Here is an 8,958-nt window from a genome sequence, read left to right as displayed (position 1 = left end):
CTGGAGAGCCCAGGTGGTAGTGGTTAAGACCGGGGAGAAGCAGAGGATGGTCGTGGACTACAGCCAGACCATCAACCGGTACACGCAGCTCGACGCGTACCCCCTCCCCCGCATTTCTGATATGGTCAATCAGATTGCACAGTACCGGGTCTTCTCTACTATTGACCTGAAATCCGCCTACCACCAGCTCCCCATCCGTAAATCGGACCGTCCCTACACTGCCTTTGAGGCGGACGGTCGTCTGTACCAATTTCTGAGGGTTCCCTTCGGCGTCACGAATGGGGTCTCGGTCTTTCAGCGAGAAATGGACCAAATGGTTGACCGGTACGAATTGCAGGCCACCTTCCCGTACCTCGACAATGTCACCATCTGCGGCCATGACCAGCAGGACCATGATGCCAACCTTTATAAATTCCTCCACACCGCATCTCTCCTTAATCTCATGTACAACAAGGAAAAATGCGTGTTCCGCACAGACCGCTTAGCCATCCTTGGCTACGTAGTCCAAAACGGACTACTGGGGCCCGATCCCGACCGCATGCGCCCCCTCATGGAGCTCCCAATTCCCCACTGCCCCAAGGCCCTCAAACGCTGCCTTGGGTTTTTCTCTTATTACGCCCAGTGGGTCCCGCAATACGCAGACAAGGCCCGGCCACTTATCCAGTCCACACATTTCCCCTCTCGGCCGAGGCACAACAGGCCTTCGCCTGCATTCGATCTGACATAGCCAGGGCGGGGATGCACGCCGTAGACGAGACTCTGCCTTTCCAAGTAGAGAGCGACGCTTCAGATGTCGCCCTTGCCGCCACGCTGAATCAGGCCGGCAGACCCGTGGCATTCTTTTCACGGACCCTCCACGCCTCCGAAATTCGGCATTCCTCTGTCGAAAAGGAAGCCCAGGCAATCGTTGAAGCGGTGCGGCACTGGAGGCATTACCTGGCCGGCAGGAGATTCACTCTCCTCACTGACCAACGGTCGGTAGCCTTCATGTTCAACAACACGCAGCGGGGCAAGATCAAGAATGACAAAATCTTGCGGTGGAGAATCGAGCTCTCCACCTTTAACTACGAGATCTTGTATCGCCCCGGCAAGCTCAACGAGCCCCCAGACGCCCTCTCCCGAGGTACATGTGCCAGTGCACAAGTGAACCAGCTCCGTGCCTTGCACGACAGCCTTTGCCATCCGGGGGTCACCCGCTTGTACCATCTGATCAAAGCCCGCAATCTGCCCTACTCCGTCGAGGAAGTACGGACAGTCACCAGAGACTGCCAGATCTGTGCGGAGTGCAAGCCGCACTTCTACCGGCCAGATCGCGCGCGCCTGGTGAAAGCATCCCGCCCCTTTGAACGCCTCAGCGTGGACTTCAAAGGGCCCCTTCCCTCTACCGACCGCAACACCTACATCCTTAGTGTGGTCGATGAATTTTCTAGGTTCCCCTTTGCCATCCCATGCCCAGATATGACGTCTGCCACCGTCATCAAGGCCCTGGATTCCATTTTCGCCCTGTTCGGTTTCCCCGACTATATCCACAGTGACAGGGGATCCTCATTCATGAGCGATGAGCTGCGTCAGTTCCTGCTCAGCAGGGGTATTGCCTCCAGCAGGACGACCAGCTACAACCCCCGGGGAAACGGGCAGGTAGAGAGGGAGAACGGGACGGTATGGAGGGCCGTCCAGCTGGCCCTACGGTCCAGGAACCTCCCAGCCGCTCGCTGGCAGCAGGTCCTCCCTGACGCGCTCCATTCCATTCGGTCGCTACTGTGCACCGCAACTAACAGTACACCCCATGAACGTGTTTTTGCCTTCCCTAGGAAGTCCACATCTGGAGTGTCGCTCCCGACTTGGCTCACGACTCCGGGCCCAGTCCTTCTCCGTAGGCATGTACGGCACCACAAGGCGGAACCCCTGGTGGACAAAGTACGCCTTCTCCACGCCAACCCTCAGTATGCCTACGTGGAGTTCCCCGACGGCCGCCAGGACACAGTCTCGCTCCGGGACCTGGCTCCCTCAGGTGCCGATCCCATGCCCACACCCCTTCCTGCGCCAACCCCAGCGCCCCCCTATTCGTCCCCATCAGGTCCATCCCTCATCCCCCTGCCCACCCTGGAGGACATGGAAGATTTCGGCTTGCTCTCGGAGTCATCCCGCCAGCAGCCAGCACCAACACCGCCAGCACCTGCACCATCGGGGCCATCACCGCCTGTGCCGACGTCACCACCACAGCTACGCCGATCACAGCGGAACGTCCGACCACCGATTCGGCTCAACCTGTCACCTGCTAACCGGATGGACTCTTGATTTTCCTTGTTGGACCCTCTTGTAAATAGCATCCTTTGTATTAGAGTTACATGTCACCCCCGCCGGACTCATTTTTTACAGGGGGTGAATGTGGTGAGATAACCACTGTAGTTATGTGTACTGCAGTAGGGGGATGTATGCCTGTACCTGTAATACAGGTTCCTCCGGTCAGCCCCTGCCGGCTAGCTCCGCCCACAGGGAGCTTATGTATAAATGTATGAGAGCTGCTCAGACCCTCAGTCTACAGTTGCGGATGGAGGGACAACATCGTACAGCAATAAAGCCTCTATTGTACTAGTCTCTCGGCTTTGAGTATAATTGTTAGCGCCACAGCTTGCATGGCAAAGTGGCATTGAAGTAGATTATCAGGCCATGAGCTGATTGAATGCCGGAGTAGACTCGACAGGTTGGATGGCTCACCCCTATTCCTATGTTTCTAAAATCAGCAGAATACATTTTGCATGGAAGTACAATGCAGACTGTGAAACAAGATGACATTGACTGTGCGTTAGTCACTAAGCACTGAACATATGAGAGCAAGTGACCTATTTTTGGATTTAAGGCCATCTCCTACCTCGTACACATGGCCTGCTGTCACACAATTCAGGTTAGAATCAGTCTTCCCTGTACATCTAATTAAGTGACTTTAATTAGAATTGCTGGGTGATTCATATGTTTGCAGAGAACTTAGTTCAAATTGTCTACCGTTGACTTTACAAAATGCAATCTACTGTTTGCCTTTTCTGCACTTTTCAATGGAAGCTTAAAGTTAGGACTGTCGATTGAAAAGGGCTGAAAAGGCAAATAGTAACTGCATTTTATAATGATCTCCCTGTTCCTCCGTTCTCTACATTACCACGAGGACCACAATTCAGAAAATACTTTGCTGGCTGTATGAATGAAATTGTTTCTAATCTCAAAATTTCCGACCATAGGTATTGCCTAAAGTATTTATTCATGGCAAGATTCTTGACAAAGAAGGCAGCGGCCAGCGTACATGGAGCATAAAGTAAATCTCCAGTGAAAACCTTTGCCGCTTTCTGAAAATTTGGAGATGTATTTTGTTTATGTTTTGGCTAGTGAGAGAGCTGTCCTTAACTACTGGAGTGTCCGTGTCTCTGGTACCAGCTCATTTCCAGCTACCACCAGTAGCAAGACAAAGCATTCAGCAGAATGGGTTTCCCGTGTCTGAGGCGGGTGAGGAAGAGAACTGAAGTGAGATATGGAGAAAGAAGCTGCAGCAAGAGCTGGTGAAGCTAAACTGCTTTTATCCCTGCAATGCTCAGAGGACCATGGATTTTATGAGGGGTTTGGTGAAGTGCCCTGTTGTGCCTTCATGGATAACTTGTGCATTGGAAACACTGAATGTCACGCCACTTTCTTCACCGGCAGCTACTTGCAGGTAACCACAGGAGAGCTGTTGCAGAGGGCTGTTGGTAGTTCTGGCTGCAATCACAATGAGTGCGGAGTTGGAGGAATACCTCTTGCTCTTGGCTGCAGGACAAAGAGGGTTTGTGTTCTTAAAAAAAACTTGCTTTTCATCGGTGGCCACAGCAGTCACTGAAGAATTCACCAGGGGGAGGACTTGTCATCTGCTCCCCTCATCATAAACTAATGTTACACCAGGAGTCAAAAGTAGGCTTAAAGGGGGGGAAAAGGTTGGTTTTAATTGGCTGCCCAGGAAACATACAAAATGAATGCAATAAAGTTAGCAGTTACCTGGAGATGCAAATAGATTGGGAACAGATTCTCATTCCATTTCACAGCTGAAAAATGGGTGCAATATATTCCAATCTGCATCGGCAAAGTATTTTGATGTGAGAAAACATGCATCGTTAAGGGACGGATGGTCAGGAGACTGCGCCTGAGTGAGGCATAGGACGAGTGATAAATCAAAGAGGTTCACATGGGAATTTGGTGCACAGGGGATAGAGGTTCTTTAACTAAGTTGTATTGCAACTAGCAAAGTGTGTTAAGTACTAGTTGGATTTATCAGTGCTACTAAGGTTTATCAATATAGTCCACAGCTGTTCAGAATCTATATGAATGATTTGGATATGGCAACCAATTGTAATTTGCCTGATGACTCTAAACTGATGGGAATGTAATTTGCGAGGATGATGCAAGGAGGTTTCAAGAGGATTTGGACAGGCAAAGGGAATGGGCTGGAACATGGTATATGGAATATCATGTGAAAAAGTGTGAAGTCATTCACATTGGTAGAAATAACTGGAAGGCAGAATATTTCTTAAAGGCTGAGAAGTTGGGAAGTGAGGTTGTCCAAAGGAACCGGGATGTCCTTGTTCATCTGTCACTAAAAGTTAGCATGCAGATGCAACAAGCAATTAGGAAGGCAAAAGGTATGGTGGCTTTCATCGCAAGGGGATTTGAGTACAGAAGTGAAGATGTCTTGCTGCAGTTATATAGAGCATTAGTGGAACCTGGAGTATTGTGCAAAGCTTTGGTCCCCTTATCAAAGGAAGGGTATACTTGCATTGAAGGAGTGCAATGGAAGTTCACCAGATTAATCACTGGAGTGGCGAGATTGATTTCTGAGGAGATATTGAGGACACTGCGTTTGTATTCACTGGAGTTCCAAAGAATGAGAGGTGACCTCATTGAAACTTACTGAAACTCTTACAGGATGTGACAGGATGGATGTCGATAAGGGGCAGGATTCTCCCGCAATCGGCGGGATGGCACGACGCTGGCGCCAAGAACGACATGAACCACTCCGGCGTTGGGCAACCCGGAAGTTGCGGAATCCTCCGCCCTTCCAGAGGCTAGGCTGGCGCCGGATGGTTTGGCACCGTGCCAACCTGTACCGAAGGGCTTCCGTGGTCCCGCACATGCGCAGAACTGCTGGCTGTTCTAGCGCAGGTGCAGGGGGTTTCTTCTCCGTGCCGGCCATGGCGGAGCCCTACAGAGGCCGGTGCGGAGGGAAAGAATGCCCCCAAGACACTGGCCCACCCGAAGATCGGTGGACCCTGACCACGGACCAGATCATTGTGGGGGGGCCCCCCCCCACCGGGGCTGGATTTCCTCGCCCCCCCCCCCCCCCCCCCCCCCACCCCAGACCCACACCAGCCGGCCTACCAGCCAGGTCCCGCCGTGATGGACCATGTCAATTTCACGCCAACGAGACTGGCCGAAAAAAGGGCAGCTGCCAACGGCCCCCGACCAGCACGGCGTGAACCCCTACCCCCTGCCCGAAAACCGGCGCCGGAGAATTCGGCAGCCACCATCGGAGTGGCGGGTTGGGAGTCACGCCGCTCCCCGGCGATTCTCCGACCCGGTGGGGGGTTTGAGAATCCTGCCCAAGACGTTTCCCTTCCCTGGTGAATCTAGAACCAGGGAATAGAATAAGGGGTATGCCCATTTAAGTGTAAGATGAGAGTGAATTTCTTCACCCAGAGGGTGGTGAATCTTTAGAATTCTCTATCCAGAAGGCTGTGAAAGCTCAATCATTGAGCATGCGCAAAACAGATATCAGTAGCATTCTGAAGACTAATGGCATCAAAGGATATGAGGCTTGCATGGGAAAGTGGCATTGAAGTAGATTATCAGGCCATGAGCTGATTGAGTGCCGGAGTAGACTCGACAGGTTAGATGGCTCACCCCTGTTCCTATGTTTCTAAAATCAGCAGAATACATTTTGCATGGAAGTACAATGCAGACTGTGAAACAAGATGACATTGACTGTGTGTTAGTCACTAAGCACTGAACATATGAGAGCAAGTGACCTATTTTTGGATTTAAGGCCATCTCCTACCTCGTATACATGGCCTGCTGTCACACAATTCAGGTTAGAATCAGTCTTCCCTGTACATCTAATTAAGTGACTTTAATTAGAATTGCTGGGTGATTCATATGTTTGCAGAGAACTTAGTTCAAATTGTCTACCGTTGACTTTACAAAATGCAATCTACTGTTTGCCTTTTCTGCACTTTTCAATGGAAGCTTAAATTTAGGACTGTAGATTGAAAAGGGCAGAAAAAGGCAAATAGTAACTGCATTTTATAATGATCTCCCTGTTCCTCCGTTCTCTACATTACCACAAGGTCCACAATTCAGAAAATACTTTGCTGGCTGTATGAATGAAATTGTTTCTAATCTCAAAATTTCCGACCATAGATAATGCCTAAAGTATTTATTCGTGGCAGGAAAATAGTGCAAGATTCACCAACACCTCGCGCGAGGTAATAATTCTCTTTGATTCAAATTAAAAGTTTAAGAATATTATATTTCTTAGAATAAGTAGTGTAATAATATACATCCAGGTATATGATGGTGTGCAGACAGGCAGTGATTGACACACAGGATGACCAGTGAGCACGCAGAACACAGCAGCCAATCACCAGACAGGACACGGCCACTATAAAGCCAGAGGGCACCAGTTTTCCCACTCTCTCGAGTCCAGCCTCTGAGACAGACAGAGCTTGTGAGCAGCAGCTAGAACAAGCACTATGTGGTAGTCAGTTAGTCTGGTCAGGTTAGCCTCAGGTCTCCAGTCAAGTCAGCATAGTGTCAACCCACAGTTAAGCATGTATTATAGTTAGTTGTTCAATAAAATCGTGTTGCATCTTTTCAAGTGTTGGAAGCCTGTCTCTCTCTACATTGCATCAAACGCAGTCCACATAGACCCAGCTTACCCAATACATCAAGTAGCATCACAATTGATCTTCAATCTTCTGAGACTGCCCTGAGCATTTTAGCAGTGACACATTCCTGTTCCTGGTTTCATAAGAAATTCTTAATTTCCTCTCAAAGTAGTTGTTTTTTATGATAACTGTAATCCGGGCTGTTCTGAGAATTATTGCTAATCTTTTTGATTGAGCAGAGCAGAATTCATAAAGCAGCTTTACGTGCCTAAGCAATGTCGTCAGTGGTAACTTAGTCTTCTTTCTGAAAATCGTCCACTTTAATTTTGTAAATATACCAATTCCAAGTCGGATATATCACTGCATACAAGACAGCTTGTTTCTACACAGATTTGTCAACTCAGTTGCCTCCTACACGCTATGCTGAAATCAGTCTAGATTTCACTGCTACTTGGCAGGTTATCAACTCAACAGAAACGAAGAATCTGTGTGGAATTTGTAAAATGGTAATTCAATTCATGCAGACAAGTTTCTGTCGTGACTAATGAAGCATATTGCATCCTACAAATTACAATGGATTGTCTGTCAGAATCTATATAATCTTCAGCATGTGTTCAGCCACATCAGGCCGGTTTTTCCTGCTGGCTTCAGGACCCCAAACCCGAGGCCAAATGAGGGTCCTGAGGCTGCACCTGCTGAGAGCAAGACTGTCAATTAGGAGGCCAGAAGTGGCCTCCTAATTGGCTGCCTTCATGCTCGACATTGAATTAAGGATAGTAGCTTGGCTCCCGAGTCCAGAGACCATCCAGCAATGAATGATTGACAGCCTCACCATTAGAGGAAGACCTGATGAAAGCATTCTGCTGCAGCGTACCCTTTAAAATTGCCCCGCCTCCTGCAGAAAAGGCCCTCTGCATTTATTGGGGACAGCCTTTGTGCCGATGGGGTTTTCTCGTGTTGAATTGAAAGCACTGGATAATGGTGGCAATCATGCCCTCTTCGTTCTAGGTCGGCTTTTTAGTGATGTGGTGATGCCGGCATTGGACTGGGGTGGGCACAGTAAGAAGTCTTACAACACCAGGTTAAAGTCCAACAGATTTATTTGGAATCACGAGCTTTCGGAGCATAGCTCATCTGATGAAGGAGCTACACTCTGAAAGCTCGGGATTCCAAATAAGCCTGTTGGACATTAACCTGGTATTGTAAGACTTCTTACTGTGCTGTTTAGTGACAGGCTAGATTCGGTGAGTGCTCAGACTCCAGAAAGGTACTTTATCACTCTGGATTAAAACCCTGGTTCTCCTTCCATAGCACAGCCTACCTCACTCATTGCACTCCCTGGGCAGTGTTAGATCTTCCCTGGACTGCATAAAATCAGATCAGGGTTCATTTAGCATTCCAGTCACAATGCGGTCTCAGATGAGTTAATCCATTGGAGCCCCATACACTTAAACATCAGTCAAACAATACAGGGCATCAGTGAAAAAGTAAATAATTTCTCCCATTCCTGAGTGTGCTTGTTAAATCTCACCTGGTCTATAATGGTGGACTGAAGACTGAAATACAAATCAAAGGCCTAATAACTTATTTGTACATGTCGATGGGGCTGCTAATAACGGAATGTGCTTATCTGTTCTCTATCAAGCTTCCGTGCTCACATTAAACCGATCCTATACCTGTTGAATCTATGATGCTCGATTTTCAGTTATGGTGCTTGGCCAGGCCCTTCCCTGTGTTCAAAGGATTCGGTAACAGGCCGGATTGTTTCCATGATTCTCTTTTACTTTCAGTCGACCATCCCGTAAAAGCCTCCCCAAACAGGCGCCGGAATGTGGCGACTAGGGGCTTTTCACAGTAACTTCATTTGAAGCCTACTCGTGACAATAAGCGATTTTCATTTCATTTCGTGGGACTCCTTCGATGCTTTGCCCTCTGATTTGCAACCAGAATCATTCATTGACTATTTTGTATTCAATAGATTTCACTTTTCTGCCACTAGTGATTTTGTCGAAGATCCATGCCATTTGGGAGGAGTTATAACCCACACGAGACCTTAGGG

The sequence above is a fragment of the Scyliorhinus canicula genome, chromosome 18 (genome assembly GCF_902713615.1).
Source record: "Scyliorhinus canicula chromosome 18, sScyCan1.1, whole genome shotgun sequence".
Lineage (NCBI taxonomy): Eukaryota > Metazoa > Chordata > Chondrichthyes > Carcharhiniformes > Scyliorhinidae > Scyliorhinus > Scyliorhinus canicula.
This window is presented reverse-complemented; position numbering follows the sequence as displayed.